Source organism: Protopterus annectens, chromosome 2.part1 (genome assembly GCF_019279795.1).
Source record: "Protopterus annectens isolate FY-2018-M chromosome 2.part1, PAN1.0, whole genome shotgun sequence".
Taxonomy (NCBI): Eukaryota; Metazoa; Chordata; order Ceratodontiformes; family Protopteridae; genus Protopterus; species Protopterus annectens.
In genome coordinates, this window is record NC_056729.1 from 1,593,583,847 (window position 1) to 1,593,609,159 (window position 25,313).

Consider the following 25,313-nt stretch of genomic DNA (forward strand, 5'->3'; position numbering starts at 1 on the left):
CTATACACAAGCTAAGTGGATTTGCGCACAGTTAAACATGGCTCAACAATTCTCCTTTAAGCAGTGTTAAAACCAGCTCAGTGGGTTTGCGCACTGCTTAGCGGAGCTTAACCTTTTCAAAATGGTCCAATGACAGCAAAGGGCTGGAATATTGCATTATTTAAACTGTGCAGGTGGGAATACAGCCATAATCTGTTATAGTCCATCTGTGCAAATACAATGGCTGGTGTTGGAGAGGGAGTGTGCTTTTGGGTGCAACGCTGGAGCATTCAGGAGTCCAGGGTCATGGCTGGACTCCTTGTTAAAAACCATGAGGAGAGACTGCTACAGGACCAGTTCCAGGGCTTCCAATACAAAACAGAGGCATGGGACCATCTCGTACATGACTTTGCCAGTGCTACTGGAATCCCCCAGACTGGTGAGCAGGTATGGCACCACTATGCCAACCTAAAGCATAGGAAGGGGCACTCTTGGACCAGTGGATCCAAGAAGGATGGGCCCAGAATGCTCAAGCAGTGTATAAGTATCACTATCAAGTAGTTTGTAGCAAATACTAGCCTGAGAATGTGATAGACAGATATGCATAATGTGTGTTTTTCTCCCCTACAGCTGCAGCGGAAAGGGCTAGTAATATGGAAGTCCATGGTGACAGACTGCTAAGGCTGCACCAACAGGCTGGTGAGTACAAATCTATTTTGCAGTATTTTGTTAAAATAGCTAAGAAGAAGTGCATTGCTTACTGCTAGTAGGTATATTGTCACTGTGTGTACTGAATAAATGAAAAAGTATGACTGACGGATATTGAAGTACAATGAAGACCTTTAACAAACTGTTGCATTTATTCTGGTATGTTGTTGTAGACATATATAGAATGTATACAGGTTATTCACAGCAAATATGGCTGTGATAGCATACATTAACTGAGGTGCATCTGTGAACAAGTTGTTAGGAGAAACCGTAGATGGTGTAGCTGTACAATGACATAAATGAAATGTGAAATATATACTGCACTGAACTCTGAACCCTGAACAGTAATATGTCAAGCTTCAAAGTGTGTTCCATCCAGCATTGCCTTGTGTTAACCTTTGCTTTCCAGGTTGTAGTAATCCAAATGAGTAATGCACAGTACAACTGTCATACATGCACCACAGAATTACAAGTTTAGACTGTCTAACCAAGAGAATATTAGGCAGAAACCATTAAAAAAAACAGCAGTTCCCCAGTAGCTCAGTGTGATGAGAAATAGCTTAGTTGTTACTCTTGCACACGTAGACATGGTTCGAATCCAGGGAGTGCTACTAAGATGTGTGCATATCTACACCCAAGGAATCAGAAATAAATGTAAAAATAGTCAGGTACTGTTAACAGATATTTTCTGCACAGGTTAGTAAATGTTGCCAATAGCTCTAAGAAGGGTATACCAATAAACTGTGCACAACTGTTCAATTGTCCCACCACATGCCTGCAAATGACAGCAGGGTAGGTACAGTATGCACTCTTCCTGAATCATACCTCTCAACTGTACAGATATTCACCGAATGTCCAGATATTTGTCTCAGATTTGTGGTCCATTTTACATAAAGTAGTGGTGTTATGACAAATCAGCGGAAAACCATTATAGACTGAAGTTAGAAAATAATGATAGACATACAAGTGTCAGATGTCATATCCATCAGAAAAGCCATGCAAATGCAACACCTGTAATTTTATCAACTTATTAAGTTTGTAAGAGCAATATCTAAAAATTGTTCATATTTATGGGCCTTTATCCCACTCATATGTATGGCTTTGTCCAGATCTCATGCTCTAAGAGGTTGAGAGGTATGTTTCCAATACATATTTCTCAAGTGTCACGCTGTCATGGCTAGTGGTCACTGCTGCAAATAGTCCTGGACACAGATAGGAAAACAGTTGATGTATGCCTGTAGCACACTCACATAACAGCAGTTCAGGGTACCCCTCCTGTGCCAGATATGTATCCCTGACATGACATGTATTAGTCCACTCTAGTCATGTACCCAGAGTTGTCACAGTTTGCCTCATACCATTCCAGGCTGATAGTTTAATAGGTATATTTCTACTACAGAAGCTATAGACATAGGTAGATGTAAAGTGAGGGCAGACCCATAGAGTATTCAGGAGTACTGTTGTGGAAAATAGAAACATAAACAGTTGTTAATGGATTTTCTCCCCCCCCCCCATCTGCATCAGTAATTATTACTGATATACCATGGGTATGTTGTGCTCCAACCCTAATGTTGGGACTTGTGTTATATTATTGTTAATATGTTTGATTGCTTGCATGTTATAATATCTTGTTCAAATACCATTGTTGGTGGCCTGTTGCCATCAATGTTACTGGCATGCTGTTTCAATGCATACTGTTGTTCTATTTATGCATGTGTTCTGTTTGCTATGCAACTGTATCAAATCTGTTTTATGGGGTTAATTGGAAAATTCATGCATGCTTTTATAACTAATCTTGAAGTGTGTTGTTCATGACTAACCAACATATTTTTAAAACCTCAACAACATAGCGCATTTGGGAAGGCAGATCCCAGTTGATCCACCTGTCCCACCTCATCTGGCTGTTGCACTTGGTCCCAGCATGCCTGGGACCCAACCCGGATCTCCCTCGTCTGCTGGTCCTGCACCACTTTTGGGTTGAACCACTGCAGGGGATGGGGCTTGTGCACCCTGTGAGTGGGCACGGACAGGAGGCCATCACCCGCAGTCAGGTCCGGGGTTTGGTGTGCAGCACCCTTCGATCTGAGTTTGGAGAGCAGTTGCACCAGATTGAGGGCCACTTGGCACACCTTGAGGGGCAGGTTGCCTCTCCTGTCCAGCCCCCAGCACAGCCACCTTTGAGGCCACGAAGGTGCAGTGATGACTGCCCATGGGTGGGGATCTTATTCCCGCTGTAACCATATGGGGACCCAAGGGCTTTGGATTCCCAACCACCATCCCAATCAAATGTGTTTATCCCCCCTCATGTGTCATATACCACCCCTGTCTGCTATCTTGTCTGTATTGTCTGTCTCCCTGCTCAATCTACCTCTCCAGATGTACATACAATCCTTCCTCAACATCTCACTCTCCCCTTAAAAACAAAAAAAGGGCATCTGTCCCCTCAAAGAATATCACCCCATACATAGCTGTCCATTTCACACACATGTCCACTGGACACATGTAATCCGGTCCAATTGGCTTGACAACACATTTCTGTTGTCCTTATTCCTCTCTCAGGGGTTTGAGTATCCAAAAAAAGTTTGCATATCATTGTTGGAGCCTTCCTGTGTCTTGAAAGAGTGCTCTTCAAACTATCTGGAGAAATACAGAGCTGAGTATATTTTTTCTGGCACTTCAGAGTTGTGTACTGGTAATTGTTGTTTGACTACTTTTATATCATTGCTGGCTGACCTCAGAGTTGTGCACTGTTATTTTTGCTTCACTGTATAGTTTTTCAGATCTCTGCTGAATGTGTTGGTTTTCCCATACCCATCCTCCCTATTCCTGTGCTGTTGATTAAATTTGGCTTCAAATTTGGAGGTTTTTGCAGTTGCCCGCCCCCCAATGTAGATTTGATCTGGGACACTCCCCCCAGTCCCATCTCTTTACCTCATTCTACCTAATAGACTCCTGCTGCATTGTTTTTAGTAATTTTTAATTTAATTGCATTTTTTAAACTTTTTGGTCTAACATTGCTACATACTCAAGTGTGCTAGCTTGCACTGTATTTGAATTGTTTTGACTGCTGTTTTAGCTACTTTTTTGTATATATATATATAAAAAAATACCTTTCCTGTAACTAGTGTAGTCCAGATTCAGATTTGCTGAATCCAGGACTGTATGTAACCTTCTGAGCTCCCTCAAGCGCTGTGTGTTGGAGGGAAGCCTTCTAGCTTATCAGTGGGAGTAGTAAGCACTAGGTAACCTATCTACCACATAAGGAGCGGTTCTGGCCCAGAAATTGTAGTTATTGGCCGTTTGGGCAGTTTTTCCATCTCTCTTAACTTTCTGATTTAAAAGTCCACATTTGCACTTGTTTCCCCCCTTCCTGTAACTAGTTTGGTCCAGATACAGATTCTTACTTTTAGCACTTGAATTTGCTTATTCGTGTCAGCATTTGTTCAGAACTTGTAAGCACTAAATAACCTACTAATTACTACAGCACTCAACCTTCCTCATTACCTAGAGGAAAACAGTTTTGGTACTTACTTTCCTCACTTGCTTAGAGAAAAACAGCTCTTGTACTCACTTTCCTCACTTATGTAGAGGAAAATAGTTTTTTTTATTCAGGCATGTCCAAGGGTCAGCTCCCAGTGTTCTCTCCTGTCTATCTGATGAATCTGGGCATCTTTGGGCAATGTAGAAATTGCCTCATGTACACAGACAACCCTCTCCTTCTACCACCCAACACTACAACCTGTGAGAGATGCACTTATCTAGCCAAACTGGAGGTAAAGCTCTCTCCAATCAAGACTGAACTTGACAGTCAAGAGGAGAAGGTAAACACTTGCACCACACCACACTCATCACATAGTCTCACTAAATCTACACCACCAAAATCCACACATAGAAATACAAAAACATTCATGGAGGCTCTCAATAATAATCTGCACAAGTAACAGAGACCTCCAAAGAAGAAATGCAAGCAACCTCCACCCCCCAACACAACACAAATGACACATAGCCCACAGACTCAGTGTGCCACTCAACCACAGCTAATAAGGCAAAACAATGTACCCAACACACTAGTCAGAGGTGACTCTATAGTCAGGCACACTGATGTCCCACTCACCAGGTTAAAAAAAGGAGAAGGTTACTGTCAACTGCCTGCCAGGTGCCAGGATCTGCCACATTACCCATGCACTTAGGTCACTCCACAACAAGTACAAATATGACTCTGTCATTGTCCATGTTGGTGTGAGTGACCTGAGATGTACCTCCCTGGACTACATGAAAAGAGACATGGAAGAGATCTCCAATCTTGTAGCCCAGGCAGTTATGACCCTAGCCCTGAGTAGCATTCTGCCATCACCCAGAATGATGCCGCAGTACAAGGACAAAATGACTGACTTCAACAATTGGCTAAGCTTCTGGTGCCATTCTAAAGAGATCCAGTATCTGTCTGCCTGGGATGACATGGTCGACAGACCACGATGCTTTGCCAGAGATGGACTGCACCTGTCACCCCTGGGATTCCGGATACTGGCTAAGGTTCTTGCCACCCCTATAGTGCCTTTTTTAGGCAAGGTTCAAATGACAAATTCACCACCATAACAGGAATAGGCAAGCAAAAACTGAGGGTGATGCTACTCAATGCCAGAAGTCTAAATCTCGAAATGCACTCACTCGAGGCACTCCTTAAAATGGAGAACATCGATATCTGTGCAGTGACTGAGACCTGGTTCAAGGCTCCAGAGAACACCCCTGCACTATAACTCATACCACACTTTCGGCCATGTAACCTGGACCGGAACACCAAAGGCGGAGGTGTATCCATATTCATTAAGGATATCCACTCCTCCAGGCTAGTTGCTCAGCATAATGCAGCCGAGGTTATCCAAGTGCAACTAACTCTGGGAAAAACTGCAATCCAAATTGTAGCTTGCTACAGATCACCCACCATGTCCCAGGATTCCCACTCCTCTTTTCTTGATATACTGGAAAATATTAGGGTTCAACCAAACACCCTAATAATGGACGATTTCAACTACCCCACCATTAACTGGGAAAACTACTCATGTACCAACTCCTTCACTCAACGCTTTCTGGAATTCATAAACTCCAATGCCCTGGATCAATTTATCCAAACCCCCACCAGGGGCAACAATATCCTAGATCTAGTCATTACCAATCTGAGTGACCGGTGTTCCACACCTGAAGTCAATGCCTCATTGGTCCAATCTGACCATAAGCTAATTACCCTAGATATCCACATCCTGGCTCCACCCCCCCATTAAGGAAACCATGGTAAAAAATTTCTCCAAAGCCAACTTCATGCTTCTTAAGACAGAAGTGGTGAACTTCATGACACCCATGCAGATGGACAACACAGTTATGACTACTGAATCCTACACAATTGCACTTATAAGCACTTACACGAGTGCATGGATCGTGTTATCCCAAACAGAACCAAGATGCTATCCTCCAAAAAAAGGAAGCCAATCTGGTGGTCCCCTGCCATAAACAAACTGTACAACAGAAGGAAGAAACTCTTGCAAAAGAGAGTAAAATCCCACGAGTGGAGGAGCTCCCTGGTCAGCCTCAGTAAGAAGCTGCGATCCCTGATAAAATCCTCCAAAGCTACTTACGAAAACAAAATCACCACTGATTCTAAAAACAACCACAAAGCATTCTATAGCTATGTCAAGAATCTCAATGGCAACACTCAGATCTGCTCTGAGTTACAGCACAATGGCACTAAATATACAGACCCAACTGATATTATACCGGAAGAATGCAAAGTTCCTGTAATCATGGCTGCACAGGTAAAAACCACACTCTCCAAAGCCAAGAACACAGCATCCATGGGACCAGACAACATCCCAGGCTGCGTTCTACATGAACTACAGAACGAACTGGCACCCCACCTAAGTACCATGTTCAATCATTGCCTCACCTCAGGCTTTGTGCCTGCTGAATGGTGCACAGCAACGGTTATCACACTCCACAAGGGGGGAGCCAACACGGACCCTGGGAACTACCGCCCCATTAGCCTGAAAAGCCTGGTCTGCAAGGCCATGGAATGTATCATCATGGAACTTATAAACAAAGACATTGGTAATCTCCAAACTATGGATCCCACTCAGTTCGGGTTTGTAAAAGGCAGATCATGTCTCCTAAACCTGATAGACTTCTTTGAAGCAGTCACCAAAGCCGTAGACAAGGGTAAGGTGGTTCACACAGCCTTTCTAGATCTTGCCAAGGCTTTTGACACCATCCCCCACTCTGGAATTATAGATAAACTCACTAAACTAGGTATAAATCCCTATGTCACAAGATGGGTTGCCAACTGGCTTACTGACAGAACCCACACTGTGAAAGTAGCAGACTCCAAATCTGACTTCAGACCAGTGGCAAGTGGAGTACCACAGGGTTCAGTCCTGGGTCCTCTCCTGTTTGGTATCTACTTCTCTGAAGTACAGGCTAACACAGAAGGTCTTTGGCTAACTAAGTTCGCAGATGACTGCAAACTAGGAGCCATAATTGAAACTCCTAACGATGTGGACATCCTACAAATGGGCCTCACTGAGACAGATGCCTGGTGTCAAAGCCATGGCCTCAAGCTCAATGCCAAAAAGTGCATTGTCATCCCCTTTGGTAAAAACTCTGTACCCGTAAACTACAACATAGGCAGAAGTATACTTAACACAGAAAGTGTGATAAGAGACCTTGGGACACAGGTGGACAGTAGTCTCCCCTTTGATAATCACATCGCCACAGTAGTCAGGAAATCCTTCTACATGGCACACCTCATCACAAAAGGTTTCTCATCCAGAAAAAAAGAGGTCATTGTTCCCCTCTACTCATCACTCATTAGACCCATTATAGAGTACAACGCCCCTTTTGGTATGTACCTCACAAGACATCTACAACAACTGGAAAGGCCGCAGAAATACCTCACAAAGAGGACTACCGGCCTCAAACAGATTCCCTACGCAGACCGTCTCAAAAAATCCAGCTTTACTCCGTCACATATCGCCTACTCAGAGGTGATCTCTGCCTAACGTACAAAGCTATGTCAAACCCAGAGCTGTTGGACATGCTCCACTTAAAGAAATCCCAATCCCTCCGAGCTACATGCTCTAGGGACCTAAACCTTGTCACCACAATAAACAGAACATGCCGGAGGGATAGATTCCTGTCCCAGAGACTTCACATACTATGGAATAAACTACCTATCTATATCAAACAAAGCTCCTTATTAGCACTCTTCAAGAAAAATCTTGATGATTGGATGGGAAATAGGAAATTCACCCCCAGGATCACCTCTGTGGCTCTGCGTGACAGTGGCACAGGAAAATAATTTTCTTGGGTGGCAAAAGCCAGGGTACCTTTTTGGCTGGGCTTGTATAGGCCCCAGGGCTGATAGCCTAGTACCTACCTATGAACCTATGAACCAAATTCACCTCTAAATTCTGTACAAATGCACAGCTGTTGCTGTATAAGAAATGGACAGCTATGGCCATTACCTACACCTGTCCTTCACATCGCTAGCTATCTTTTATATTGTTTTTCCCTCTGCATGCCCCTTTTTCACCACTTTCCTATCATCCCTTTTTCTTTTTTTTAAAGAAATTAGTGTGGGTGTAAGCGTGAATAAGCAGTAATAAGTGGGAGTAAGCAAGTTTGCTCAATGCTAAGTGAAGCCAACACAGATTAAGTATCTGTACATTTAACCATGTGTTGGCATTGCTTAGCACTGTGCAAAGCCATGCAAACCTGCTTACAACTGCTTAAAATTGCTTTAACCACTCTGTTTCCATCAGCCACTGTTCTGCCTAGCAACAAAATATCAGCCTTGCCAAGTCTCCAACCCAGAGCCCTGTACACTATAGTCAGAGCAATATACACCATTTGAGTTGTAAGAATTGCTGATGCTTTTTCAAACATATCATGCAGTAGAGTCATTCAACAGTAGGGAAAACATTCTGTAGAATCAGTCAGGTTTTGTATATATAAATATACACAGGTATATATGTATGGAGATACATATATATGGAAAAAGATATACATAATATAAATAGAGATAAACATATAATATATATATATATATATATATATATATATATATATATATATATATATATATATTATATATATATACATATGTGTGTGTGTGTGTGTGTGTGTGTGTGCTCATAACATGTAGTGGATATATACCTCAGAACCATACCTCTCAACCTCTTAGTGCAAGAAATCTGGTCTAAGGCTGTCCAAATGGGGGGATGATGGGACAAAACTACAGACATATTTTAAATATTGCTCTTATAAATGAAGAATGTTGACAGAGTGACAGGGTTTGTTTCAGCATACATGTTCTGAAGGATGTGAGTTCTGAAACTGAAATGTATGTCATCATTTACTGTCAGAAATCCTCAGATCATCACAGTGATTTACCAGGGAAATAAAAATAATGAACCTGTGGAGCAGACCAGAAATATGAGCAATAAACCTGGACATTCTGAAACAATCCAGTCAGTTGAGAGGTAGGCTCAGAACCCCTTAGTGCAGTGAATCTGGCCCCAGCCTGACAAAGTGGGGGGAGAAAGGCATGAAAATAGGGACATATCTGAAATACTGGAGTAGATAAGCTGACACAGTTGCTGCAGTAACACCTTCCTGGCTGTTCTAACATATATTTACTGAAATAGCACAAGTCCAACACTCAGTTACTTCCCACTGGTTAGTGACTTAAACCCTCACATCATTCCACTGATGTGTCAGAAATACACAACACTTATGGGGGCCAGGCAACAGTACATCCTACAAATATTTGGACATAACATCACATTAGGGAAACTACACACATCTGCTACTAGCTGTGCTGTAGTTTTCCAGAGATTCAGTAAATCTTCACTGCCACCCACTGCCTGTCTTAATTCTTCCCTGAACTCAGCCTCACAATCACCCTTTTTTCATTTTTCACCATTTGATCCTGGTTGCTGCCTTCACACTCCTCCTCCTCTTCTTGATCACCGTCATCCCACAGGCCGACATTCCATGCTGCCTAACTGCGCTTTTCCCTGTCACCAATTTACAGTCTCCAATCTCCTTCAAACAGGCCCTCCTGCATAGGAGATAATCCACATGTGTGCATCTTCTTCCACTCTTGTATGTCACCCTATCCTCCTCTGTCTTGTTAAAATATGTATTCACCGCAGCCATGTCCATTCTTTTTGCAAACTCCACCACCGTCTCACTTTCTGCATTCCTTTGCTTAATGCCATACCTACCCATCACTTCCACATCCCCTCTGTTTCCTTCACCAACATGTCCATTGAAATCTGCTCCAATCACCACTCTCTCACCCTTGGGTACAGTCATCACCACTTCATCCAATTCACTCCAAAATGTTTCTGTCTCATCCATCACACACGCAACTAGCGGTGCATATGCATTAACAACAGTCATCATTGCACCATCAATTTCCAGCTTCATTAACATCACTCTGCCCGACATTCTTTTCACCTCCAAAAACACTCTTGCCATACTGTTCCTTCAGGGTAACCCCTACACCATTTCTCCTCCCATCCACACCATGATAGAACTATTTGGACCAAACTCTGATAAACTTAGTCTTACGCCCCTTCCATCTGGTCTCCTGCACACACAATATATCAACCTTCCCTCTGTCCATCATATCAGCTAGCTTTGTCCCCATACCAGTCATACTGCCAACATTAAAAGTTCCTACCCTCACTACCACATTTCTAGCCTTTCTCCTCTCTTCCTGCCATATGAGTGTCGGACATCCTCCAGGGTATGTCTGTGAATACAAAGGCTACTGTGCTATCAAATGACTTAAGTGTGTTACAGCAATATTAAGAACGTGCCCTATATATATATATATATATATATATATATATATATATATATATATATATATAAAAAAAAAATATATATATATTTATGTATATATAAATATATATATGTGTGGTGCCCTCCAGATGTCCTGCTCTAACAGGTTGACAGGAATGGCTGAACAGCAAGAGTGTAAATACAGTGTGCCATGCTGACATAGAACAGAAATTTATATAAGGTATTACCTGTGCACATCTACATATGAGTAGATGTACCTGGCTGCCTCATAACAACAGACATGGGATGCAAAATATCAGGTAAATAAGCTGTATTTGTTGTACACGTGTGTAATCTCAGTTTCTGACACAGAGTTGGGGACTAGACTAAGCATGATTATCAGGTTGAAATTGGAGAGGTGTCCAACTGTGTTATGACCTTGTGTCCATGCCTACTACAAACAGCCATATGACCACCAACATAGTTGTATGGACTCAGCAATACCTTACCTGTAAAACCTGTCTCCACCAAAGTAGAGTAATCCCCTTTGCTGGACAGCAGCAATACACAAACCACATAATTGGTTGCTATATTGGCTGTACAGGTTAGAGTAGGAGCAGGCACCAACTTGGCAGCGAGTCAACCTTTGTCTGAATTCTCATATAAGGTCACAGGTGGATTACTGTAAGGCTTACAATGAGTACAAATTGGACACATACACAAACCACATAATTCGTTGCTAAATTGGCTGTACAGGTCAGAGTAGGAGCAGGCACCAACTTGGCAGTGAGTCAGCCTTTGTCTGAATGAGCATATAAGGTCACAGGTGGATTACTGTAAGGCTAACTATGAGTACAAATTGGACACATCCACCAAGGGCAATCACAAGGCCATCTTCACTTATGTCTGCAATCCCAGAGGCAACAACCCAACCACCCTATAATGGTGGTCAATCACACCACATACACACACACCATAGCTATAGCCAACCTGCTGCAGTTAGGTTTAGGGCAAACATCACCCCACCTGGCTCACCATCTGTGTAGGTGTATATGCACAGTAGCCACACCCCTCCCCTCATCATCTGAGAGCAGATGCATACTGCCTAATCAAAGTCAACAAAATAAAGTCTCCATGGGACCTGAGAACATTCTTGACTGCATCCTACATGAACTCAGTCATATGCTTCCAACTCCATTACACATTGTATGCAAGCAAAGCTTGAGCACCATTGAAATCCCATCAGCAAGGAAGACAGCCAATGTCATCCCTCTACACAAATGTGACTGATGAATGGTGGTTTATGCAATGTAGTGGCTCTCATTGGTGGGAACATGTCACATCAAGACCAGGAGTGCAATGCAGATTCATACTGTGCTGATAGATGAGAGGGGTATGATGTGGTTGTAAGTGGTGGCTAATGATAGACAATATTGGTGTGCTGGCTCTGTAAATAACTCTTGGCAATATCTGAGGTCCTGTGATGTGTTTCCCTGTTTATGCTTTCCAAGTGGCATGCATACACCGCAGAGAAGACTGCAGCTATTACTGAAGCAATAATACAGCACCATGTTTTGCTGTTCGGCCAGAGCTGACAAAATCTGTGGGAGTGGACTGCCCTGTGGGACGACCTTCCCCACAGAGTGAACACCTTGGACCACCATGACCGCACATACGATGACGTCAGGAATTGGGCAACTGACCTGATATGTTGTGCCCGGCAATGGGATGCTGCTGTGGCCAGGGACCATACTGCTACAGGTGGGGGTCTAGCAACACAGGCCCCACTAACGGCAACAGAGGAGCTCCTTGCCAACCTTGGGGTAGCCCCCACACAACACCCAACACATGAAACACCAGTCATGGAGGTGGGTGGCACCCAGGCAACAGGCGAGGAGCATCCAGGTAAGGCCACAGTGCACATCAATTTAATAATGTAGCAGTCATACTGTCTTCAATAGAGTATCTAGATGCATATGTCAGTTCAAACTGCATTTGTTGGTGGGGTTTAGTAATGCACACAAGTGCACATCTATGGTGAGGGACAACAAATTGTGCACTATCATAGCTTGTACTGCACCTGTGCAGACATGTAGCATTCATCTTGTGCCAATGCCAAATGTGAGTCTGCTGACAATACCTCTCCCCCACAACTACATAGGTCCCTCTGGTCTGCATGTGGGACAGTAGGCTGAAGCTGGTGAGTATGGGATTTTTCTGTTGTGGCTCACCAATACCCCAGGCATGTTAAGGTCATACATGTGACCATGCACACAGTTGTTACTTTCAGCTATTTTGCAATATCTGCATGTTCACTTGTGGTGTGGTTAACTGCATTGCATCACAGTGGTCATCACTGGGGCCTATTTGCAGGAGATGTCACATATCTGTAGCATACCTCACAACCTGTCATTGCTAGAAATCTGGACAAAAACTGACAAAATGGGGGACAAAGGTCCAAAACTAGGGACATATATTATAAATCAGTGTTATATAGTGCATATAAATAGTGTACACACACTTGTTAGAATGTCAGGTATTTGTGAAATACAAAAATGAGAGCACAATAACACATTTCTGAACCCTTCCAAACTTTCATGTGATCTATAACCTGTACAATTCAATTGTAAAACAAATAAATCTGTTAGGGGAACAATTATGACACATAAAAAACTTACAATAAGCTAGATGCATACGTGTGGACAGGTTTAAGCTAATACTGTGTTGAATCAGCTTTCGATATTATTACAGCATTACGTCTTCTTGGGGACACACCTGCCATCAATTACAGATACTCTTTGATTAAGAGCAAATAACGGTCAGCTGTCCTACCAGGATTATCCTAAATTTACTGAGTTGCTTGCTACAGCAACAGCCATAGTTCACATACAGTTTATGAAGCAGCAAAGGGATCTCATTTGTGAAAGGTATCATCTCAGAGAAGGGTATGCCCACATTTCCACAGCATTGCATATACAGTGGAACACAGTGAAGACTGTCATCAAATGGTGGTGGAAATATGGGGCAACAGTGACATTGCAAAGAACTGGACATCCCTCCAAATGTGTGGAAAAGATAAGACCCAAACTGGTGAGGGAGGCTGCCAGGAGACCTACAGCAACACTACAGGAGTTGCAGGAATCACTGGCAAGTACCGGTTGTGTATTACATGTGACAAAAATCTCTCGGATTCTCCACATGTCTGGCTTATGGGGTAGGTTTGGAAGATGGAAGCCTTCTCACACAGAACAACATCCAGGTCTGGCGAATTTATCAAGAAAAATACATCAGGTTCCCCAATAGCATGTGGGGAAATGTGTTATGGTGTAATGAGACCAAGGTTGCACTTTTTGGCCACAATACCAAAAGGTTTGTTTGGCACAAGAACAACAGTGTGCATCACCAAAAGAACACCATCCCCATGGTGAAGTATGGTGATGGCAGTGTCCTGCTTTGGGTTTGCTGTTCATAAGCTGGAAGTGGGCCTGTAGCCAAGGTGGAGGGGATTAGGAACAGTTCAAAATACCAGTCCCTTTTGGCCCAAAATCATCATGTGTCTGCTAGAAAGCTGTGAATGGAGAGGACTTCCACCTTTACACACAACACCAACTCATACCATACATCATAATCCACAAAAGAATGTCTTCACCAGAAAACAACAATGTTTTAGAATGGCTCAGTCACAGTCCACACATACATCCAATAGAGGATCTGTGGGGTGCCCTGAAGAGGCTTGTGCAGAAGTGATGCCCTTGCAATCTGACAGAGTTGGATGGCTTCTGCAAAGGAGAGCATACAAATATAAGTTAACATGTGCCATGCTGATACACACCTTCTCAATAGGACTAAGTGCTGTTATGAAATCAAAAGGTGCTTTAACAAAGTATTAGTTTAAGGGTGTGCACAGTCATGCAACCAGCCTATTATATGTATTTCATCTTCTACATGTTACCCCTAACCGATGTGTTTGTTCTTCAATTGGATTGCACAGGTTATAGGTCACATTAAAGGTGGGAAATGTTATCACATGATATTTGTGGTATCATGTTATATATCAGAGCAACCTGGCATGTTAACAAGGGTGTCTACACATAATATCCACTGTAAGCTTTGACGGTTATTAGTGTAACCAGTTCTGTTGTAACATACGTGTACTGCAGGTTTTGAAGTGTGAGACTCAAAATATGTCATTAAATAGTGACACCAGTCCTCATATCATCCCAGTTATGTGTCAGGCAAATACAGGATTTATGATGAAGAGACCAGAAATATGAGCCACATGCATAGACATTCAGCAACACTCTGCACATTTGAAAAGTATGTCCTGTAGGAGTTGCCACTGTGCTATACAGGTGAGCAGCAATTATGTGTACATGGGTACAGTGTGTGCTACTTGAAGGCCCATCACCTTCTAACACTACTCACATATCACAGAAGTGTATATAAGTTGGAACAGGAAGTGGAAAGGGCTGCACTGCATGATATTGAGGGCCTGTCTAGGGTGTGTATGTAGTGGTCTGACTGTGTTGTGAATGTCACAAGTTGGCTATTGTGATTCATTATTGCTGTTAGTACCACTGACTGAATATAGTCTGACATGCTGTATTCTGTTTGTCTTCCAGATGTCTATGTGTCTGCAGGCTGTGGCCCTGCAGACATTTCCAACATGGAGTATGGCAGAGTGGAAATACACTGACCATTTCATAGCCAAGGTACAGCTTTATATGCATGTTTACCAGGTGTGTATGTATGCAAAAGTGTGTGATGGACACTGTTGTCAGACAGCATGACCTGGCGTACATACCCCTTGTCACAGACAGGTAGCCTTTAGACATGTTATCTCAGTGTTGTGTAGAACCACAGGCTCATACATATGGAACACATTACTGGATTACTGTCAGTAGGTCCCTCCCCAGCTTTTCCATTAGATTAACAGCAACAGATTCACGTATTTGCACCTATTTCCCATATACTCAACCTTAATGCAGTTAGTGAGGGCATGCGTGGCACTGAGTATGACAGGTTTGTGGTCTGTATTCCTGAGTTCACAGGATGGAACAGGGAGACAAAATGGTATATCCTCTGCATACACACAGTACACACATCATACACACAGTAAATACTGACACAGTGGATGTGCATACAGTAATACAAACACAGTTGGCAATGGGCAGATTTGTAAACCTATGTATCCACTTTAATGTACTATAGTGCTACATACACATGACATGCCCCACATAGATTATATGCATGGGACATAAACCACTACCTCTTACAACTTGTAATGTTGTGAATGCCTTCATGGATGGTGAGATAACCCACCAGAAATAGCAACTGGAGTCATATACTGCTCATACAAGCCTGGACAAGTGATAGGGTAACAGAAATTTTATCAGCATGATGTTTCACTCAGGTATGATATCTGATGCTGGCATGTGTGTCAGTACACTAACTGTGATCTATTTGTCAACAATATCACATACATGGTCATTGTTAGGGGCACAGATCACATATGGGTTGCAAACATCCAGATATTCTGTAAACATCTGTACAGATGACTGGAACAGCCTGTACACTAGTTTAACATGCTGCAGGTGAGTCAGATGCCATTAACATGCTATATAAAGTAATGTCATTGGGATGTGATAAACAGGTATTAAGATTAGAACCCCTACCTATCTAGTTATTTCTACTATAGTGTTACGCAGTTATCAGACATGCCACAGAGCTTATATGAATTCACCTTGTCCCAAGGTACTTCTAAGGTGAATGACATCAGCAGGCCTTGTAAAGTACAGTGATGAGAAGTGTATAGGGTGGGACACAACTCAAAATGTTACAACACACACACACACACACACACACACACACACACACACACACACACACACACACACACACACACACACACACACTAATGAGCTTACTGAGCTGACAACTGGCCAAAGTGGGGCACTGGTTGGGAAGCTTACCAAAATACTTCTTCTTACAAACATACACACTTACACACTTATACACAAACAAACACATATTTGATGGATCTGAGAGTAGAACCCCTGCCTATCTAATGATTTGTACTATAGTATAATGCAGTTATCAAACGCACTGTGGAGCTTACTGGGTTGACAGCTGGCCTAAGGTGCTGATAAGGGGAATGACATCAGCAGGACTGATAAAGTGGGGCACTGGGTGGGAAACTCAAAATACTTCTTCTTACAAACACACTTATACAAACACCCACACACACACACACACACACACACACACACACACACACACACACACGCACACACACACATGTACACACACACGCACACACACATTTGCCAGATCTGAGAGTAGAACCCCTGCCTATCTAGTGATTTGTACTATAGTGTCACACAGTTATTGCATGCACTACAGAGCTTACTGGGCTGACAACTGGCCAAAGGTGCTGATAAAGGGAATGACAGCAGCACTGATAAAGTGGGGCACTGGAAAGTGTTATGGGTGGAAATGGCCTAAAACTGTCTCAGCTACAAACAAACACACACTCCTTCACTCTTGCACACACAACTGTCACACACACACACACAGTTGCCAGTATTGAGATTAGAACCCCTACCTATCTAGTTATTTGTACTATAGTGTTATGTATTTATCGCACATGCTCCAGAGCTTACAGGGATGATAGGTGTCCAATGGTACTTCTAAGGCGAATGGCAGCAGCCGATCTTGTGAAGTAGGGCAATGTGAAGTGTACCAGAAAGGCTCATCCAGACTCTGCTACACTTTGCTGTGAAGGAAAGGTTAGTTTGCTATTATTTTTTGTATTTCTGTATTGCCTTTCTATATTTTGAATACTGTAGTTTGTTTTCTTTACCTTGTGTTTGCTTGCATTCTGTTTTAACAGCATATTAAAACTTCAAAAGAGACCACAGCTCTCTCTGTTCTGAGTCAGGCAGAATTTTTTCCCTCCCTCCCACCCATTTAAGTTGTCTTGTTAAATACCACTGTCTTTCTAGTTGCCCGCCTCTTATGTTAATCTGACCATATATCTCATTTCTCTACTTTCACTGGCTTATGTGAGTAATCACAAAACCATCACTTTTGAAATCCCACCTTCAATTATTTTAATTTATTGGCCATCCTACAGTATTTCATAGTACCAAAATACAAAAGTAACCACCCCTTTCAGTCCATCTTGCTGTTTTAAAATAGTAACTCTCCACTAAACCTTAACTTTTTAAACAGGTAAAACTCAAGTTACCTACTTTCATATCTAACTTCTCTAGTGCACACTGCAGAGTGCATTCTTTTCAATCTTACCTTTAAGCATCCCTGTTACTAGCACTTTCTCTAATACCTAAAAGATCATCTCTACTTGACTCCAAGTAGACTTTTCTCTATCTGTTAAACCTAGCACTTGCTCCTACAGTACTTATTACCTTGATACGGCACTCTTATAGATAGCACCCCAAAAGGCAAACCCCATTTCTCGGTCACCCACGTCCGAATCTCTTTTAAAGTTTTTTGTCTAGTCCTTCTAGCATGTCGAGGGATCAGTTGCTAGTGTCCTCTCCTGCTCAGCTGGTGAACCTGGGAATATTGAGGCAATGTTACAATTGCCTCATGTACCTGAACAACCCTCTCCTCCTCCCACAAAACACAAATACATGAGAGATGCAACTATATGGCCAAACTGGAGGCTGAGCTCTCTCAACATAGGACTGGCAAGACCAGTCAGGAGGAGAAGGTTACCACACACACTATAGACCCAGTCTCACATAGTACCATCACAACCTCAAATCATACACATAAACACACAAAGACATACTCGGCTCTGATCAAAAATCTACCAAAACAGCAGAGGCCACCAAAGCAGACACCCAAACAACCACCACCTCAGAACACAACACCTGCAACACATAGACCTCACAGTCAGAGTGTCAAACAGTCACAGCCCTTAAGGCCAAACACAATGCCAGACACACTAGTCATTGGTGACTCCATAGTCAGACACACTGGCGTCCCGCTCACCAGACTGAGTAAGGAGAAGGTCAGAGTAAGCTGCCTGCCGGGCGCTAGAATCCGCCATAACGCAAGCACTCAGGTCTCTCAACAGCAGGTACAAATACAACTCAGTCATTGTCCACGCTGGTGTAAACGACCTGAGGCGTACCTCCTGGACTACATGAAAAGAGACATTGAGGAGCTCTCTGATTATGTAGCCCAGACAGGTATGACCCTGACCTTGAGCAGTATCCTACCTTCACCAAGAATGATGCCACAATACAGAGATAAGATGATCAGCTTTAACAATTGGCTTAAACTCTGGTGTCATTCAAAGGGGATCCAATGTCTGTCTGCCTGGGATGACATGCTGGACAAGCCACGCTGCTTCAAGGGACGGCTTGCACCTGTCACCCTGGGATTCCGGATATTGGCAAAGGCTCTTGCCACCCCATAGTGCCTTTTTAGGCAAGGCTCAAATTCTAAACCTACCACCCTAGAACACAAAAAGGAAAAACTAAGGGTAATGCTGCTCAATGCCAGAAGTCTAAATCTCAAAATGCACGCACTCGAGGCCCTTCTCAGTATGGAGAACATCGATGTCTGTGCAGTGACAGAAACCTGGTTCAAGGCTCCTGAGAGCACCCCAGCACTATCAGGTTTTACCTCTTATCATGCGTTCGCCCCAAAATCCGGACAATACCAAGAAAGGAGGGGGGGTATCCATATTCATCAAGGACACTCACACCTCAAGACTGGTGGCAACGCACGATGCATCGGAGACCATCCAGGTGCAATTAACCATAGGCAAGACTGCTCTGCAAATTGTAGCATGTTACAGGCCACCCTCACAAACTCAGGAACCTCACATGGCCTTCCTGAAAACACTAGAGGGGATAAATGTATCACCAAACACCATCATACTAGGTGACTTCAATTACCCTAATATAGACTGGGAACACTACTCAAGCCCAAACACCCTAGCCCAAAAGTTCCTGGAATTCATAAACTCAAATGCCATGGAACAACTAGTCACCATCCCACAAGAGGAGAAAACATACTTGATCTCATCATCACGAACATGGGAGCACAATGTTCAACACCGGAAGTATACCCCTCACTGGTGAGATCAGATCACAAACTAATCTCGCTGGAGGTCCTCATCCCCACCCCACCTAAAATAAATAAGACCACAGTAAAGAACTTCTCGTAACCCAACTTCACACTTCTAAAAACTAGTGTGGTCCCCTTTAAGGCTACCGTGCTGGCGGAAAACAGTACTCAAGCCGCTGAATCACTTACAAATGCCTTCTACCAGCACCTGCAGGACTGCATGGATAAGGCAATCCCAAGCAAAACAAAGACTCTTTGTACCAAAGGCAAGCGGCCAGTCTGGTGGACCCCAGCCATAAACAAACTCTACAACAAAAGGAGGAAGCTACTACAAGATAGAGCAAAATCCTTAAAAGGTAAGACACCCTTGATCACTATAAGTCAAAAACTAAGAGCTCTCATAAAATCATCCAAAGCAAATTTTGAGAGAAAAATAGCTAAAGACTCAAAAGACAATCATAAGGCCTTCTTTAGCTATGTTAGAAACCTGGGAGGAAACTCCCAGATATGCTCAGAACTAGTTCAAAATGATGTGAAGATTACTGATCCTACAGACATTGCCAACATACTGGCTGACAGGTTCAGTGCAAACTTCTCCCCTCCCCAAAGGAGAGATATCTATACCAAGCGATTGCAGCCCCCAAACATCTCCAATGCCCAAGTGAGAACTGCTCTCTCCAAAGCAAAAACACAGCATCCATGGGACCTGATGGTGTCCCGGCTGTGTGCTCCACGAACTCAACGAGGAATTAAACCCACAGCTAGGACAGCTGTTTAATCATAGTCTTACCTCTGGATCGCACTCCAGGGGTGGCGCACTGCAACTGTGGTCCCACTTCACAAAGGCGGTGCCTCCACCGACCCTGGAAATTACCGCCCATTAGCTTGACAAGCCTTATCTGCAAAGCCATGGAGAGGATCATAATGGACCTCATAAATAAAGACATAGGGAACTTGCAGACTTTGGATCCATCCCAGTTTGGCTTTGTCAAAGGCAGATCATGCCTTCTAAACTTGGTTGACTTTTTGAAACAGTCACCAAAGCCATTGATGAGGAAAGGCAGTCCATACAGCCTACCTCGATCTGGCGAAGGCCTTGATACAATACCCCACTCGGGTATCATTGAAAAACTCATCAGCTTAAATGTTAACCCATACATCACAAGATGGGTTGCAAACTGGCTGACTGACAGAACCCACAGGGTCAGAGTTGCTGGCGCCATGTCAGACTCAAAGCCTGTCACAAGTGGTGTACCACAGGGCTCAGTCCTGGGCCCACTGTTGTTTGGCATCTACTTTTCCGAAGTACAAGCAAACACAGGAGGGTTATGGCTGACAAAGTTTGCAGATGACTGCAAACTGGGCCATAGTAGAAAACACATCTGACACAGATATCCTTCAGAAGGGTCTCACAGAAACGGATAACTGGTGCCAGAGCCATGGCCTAAAGTTAAATGCCAAAAAATGCATAGTCATACCCTTCGGGAAAAACAAGGTTACCCCTAGCTACCAAATAGGTGGCAATCCACTGAGCACAGAAGTAGTTATCAGGGACCTGGGGACCCAGGTTGATAGTAGTCTGTCATTTGACACCCATGTAGCTAAAGTAGTTAGGAAGACCTTCTACATTGCCCACCTTATCATGAAGGGATTCTCATCTAGATCAAGGGAGGTCATAGTCTCCCTATACTCATCACTCATCAGACCAATGATTGAGTACAATGCCCCATTCGGAATGTATCTGACCTGACACTTGCAGCAGCTGGAGAGGCCACACAAGTTCCTCACCAAAACGATAAAGTATCTCAAACATCTGTCCTATGCTGCCCGACTGAAAGAACTCCAGCTCTATTCAGTCGCACGCTTGCTCAGAGGTGACCTTTGCCTAACATACAAGGCCATGTCAAACCCAGATTTGATGAATATGCTTCACCTCAAAAATCTAGATCTGTCAGAGCCACAAGGCGGAGACTTAAACCTCGACATGGCTATTAATAGGACGTGCTGGAGGGATAGATTCATCACCCAAAGACTCCCTATGCTGTGGAATAAAATCCCGGTATATGTGAGGCAGAGCACCTCGCTGGCCTTGTTCAAGAGAAATCTTGACCAATGGATGGGAGATCGTAGATATACCCCAGGGATTACCTCAGTGTCACTGTTCGACAGAGGCACAGCAAAATAATGGGTATAGTTCCCCATACTAAAGGGGTGGCGTAAGCCACAAAACTATGGGCTAGGCTTGTAAATGCCCTCGGGCAGATAGCCTAGTATGAACCTATGAACCTATGAACCTATGAACTTAGTGTGAACAGTCTCATAATACTTAGATCTATGGACACATACATACACACACATGCACACAGGCAGGTGATGTGATATTATAAACCTAACCTCAGTAGTATTACACAATGGGGCTTACCTTTTATGCTGTCATGTGCAACTGTTTACAACTGGTATTATACTATCCACAGCAGGACATCACTGTTTGCCATTCAGGGTATTTGTGTGTGTGACTCACTCTGTCTGTGTCCCCCCATGTCTCTCTCTCTCTCTGTCACTGTCTGTCTCTCACTTCCCTACATCTATGTGTGCACATGCTTGACATATGCTACTATCTGTTGCTCATATATATGTGTGTGCATCTCACACAACAGATGCAGATATATCACATATGGGCCTCCTACAGCTAGCTGAGAGTAATCCTGTCTGATGTGTGTGTGTGTGTGTGTGTGTGTGTGTGAGGGACAATTAAGGTGTACATAGCTGTCTGTATGCACAGACATATATACACAATCTTCTTCTCTTTTGGCTGTTCCCGTTATGGGTCACCACAGCAGATCATCTGTTTCCATTTCTTCCTGTCCTCTGCATATTGCTGTGTCACACCAACCACCTGCATGTCCTCTCTCACCACATCGATTAACCTTATCTTAGGCCTTCCTCTTTTCCTCTTACCTGGCAGCTCCATTCTTACCATCCTTTTCCCAATATACCCATAATCCCTCCTCAGCACATGTCCAAACCAATGCAATCTTGCCTCTCTGACTTTGTCTGCAAACCGTCCAACATGAGCTCACCCTCTAATATACTGATTCCTAATCCTGTCTATCCTTGTCACACCCTGTGCAAATCATAACATCTTTAACTCTGCCACTTCCAGCTCTGACTCCTGCCTTTTTGTCAGTGCTACCATTTCCAACCCATACAACATAGCTGGTCTCACTACCCTCTTGCAGACCTTCCCTTTCACTCTTACTGGTACCCGTCTGTCACAAATCACTCCTGACACTCTTCTCCACCCATTCTACCCTGCCTGTACTATCTTCTTCACCTCTCTTCCACACTCACCATTACTCTGTACTGTTGATCCCAAGTACTTAAACTCATCCGCCTTCACCAACTCTACTCCCTGCATCCTCACCATTCCTCTAGCCTCCCTCTCATTCACACACACACATATTCTGTCTTAGTCCTGCTGACCTTCATTCCTCTCCTCTCCTCTCTAGAGCATATCTCCACCTCTCCAAGTTATCCTCAACCTGGTCCCTACTCTCACTACAGATCACAATGTCATTTGCAAACATTATAGTCCCTGGGGCCTCCTGTCTGATTTCGTCTGTCAACCTGTCCATCACCATTGCAAATAAGAAAGGGCTCAGAGCTGATCCTTGATGTAATCCCACCTCCATCTTAAATGGATCTGTCACTCCCACTGCAGACTTCACCACTGTCACACTACCCTCGTACATATCCTGTACTACTCTTACATACTTCTCTGCCACTCCTGACTTCCTCATACAATACCACAACTCCTCTCTAGGCACCCTATCATATGTTATCCCCAAATCAACAAAGACACAATGCAACTCCTTCTGACCTTCTCTATATTTCTCCATCAACACTCTCAGAGCAAACATCACATCTGTAGTGCTCTTTCCCAGCATGAAACCATACTGCTGATATACACAATACAGTCATATATTCCAATGTGGGTTCCAACATGTCCTGTGATTCTCTAAGTGTAGGAGCATGCCCAGTGTGACCTTCTATAGTTAAAGTAGGACTCCATTCCAGAGATAGGTGTACTCCAGTCCAGGGTTTTGTGTGCTACAGCCATACCTCTCAGGAGTACATAGGACTTTCCTCGAGGTACTGTGTTTGTTTAGCAGACATTTTCTGACATATCTGTAGTCTGACACTGCAATGTATTGTGTTGTTACCTAGTGCCAGACATCCTCTGGTCATCACAGTGCTTAACCAGAGGAATACTAGTTGTATGATTCATAGACCAATATTATGAGGGCAGCTATGTACATTCTTGCCCAACAAGGCCATTTGTGAGGTGTGGCTACAGCCAGTTGAGTGATGACGCACTGTGTAAACAGTCCAGCAACCTGGTGATATACTGGCTGGGGATCTCCTTCTTGTGTGGTATCTTTCTAACCTGAGATGTCATATCCTTGTGTGGCCATACCTCTCATCTGTACATTTTTTGGCAGGTTGTCCAGGTGTTTGGCTAGAGGTTTCATCCTGTCTATGTAAACTTGTGTTTTTATGGCAAGTTAGTTACATATAACTGAAGAGTGATGTAACAAAATATGACAGACATTACTGTTTCAGACTACATAACCTTCAGATAATCCCCACTACTCCAAACCCTTCAACCTACCAACTGTCTCAGTATGTAAGGGCGATATTTACAAAACATGCCTATCACTGTGCCTTTGTTCCACTTTTATTTCTGCCCTTGTACAGACATCTTGCTGTCAGAGGTTGGGAGTTATGGGTGTGGGTATAGAGTGCATTCTCCAGTGCAGACATGTCTATTATATGTAAAAGAAAATATAAGTAACAAGGATTATTGAAAATAACCACTGGCAACAGTACCAAAAAGCACTTATATTCACAAAAGCCTTAGCACCTCGGCTACACATCCTTCAAGATGTCCGTTATATGTGTAGTATATTCCACATAGCACTGTCACTTCCAGGTATGTCAGTGGCAGAGCAGTGGGTGTCACTGACATGCATAACAGTTGGCACTGCAGTTATCTGCACATGGCCCTGTCAAAGACAGCACTGTACCTATGGCACTACAAGACGACTGCCAGGAGAATGTGCTGGCCAGATCCTGACAGTATTAACCACACATGCACATAGCTCATCGACCCCTGCATATTGTAGACAGACAACATGTTTTCATGTGTATTGGTACAGTCCTGCCAATGTGTGCTGTGCTGCTATTTCCCTGCAAACATACATGTTACTGCATTTCTGTGGGTATATGGGGGGCACACCTGTCAACTCTACACATTTGCACAGACTGTGCTATTTGCTTTACATTTTGGTTCCATTTACAATACTATTGTGCCCTATCTTGAGGACTACAGGCATATCAGCAAAGAGCACAGATCAGATTGTAATGGCATACATTTGTGTTTCAGACTTCTTACCCTTCATAGCCTTACTGCAATTATGAGTCCTGCTGTGCTATCACTGTGTGAGTCTGTAGAGGGGTAATTCAACATTGCAGTCATTTGCGTGTCTTTAACAGACAATTCTCTCTGGTTTTCTACAGCTGAATTGCTGTGTGGGTGTGAGGGGTGGGTATAGGACCCCCACACTGACATCCATGTCTGTGAGCTTTGAATGACCCCCCAGTTAGTTGTCTCCACACAT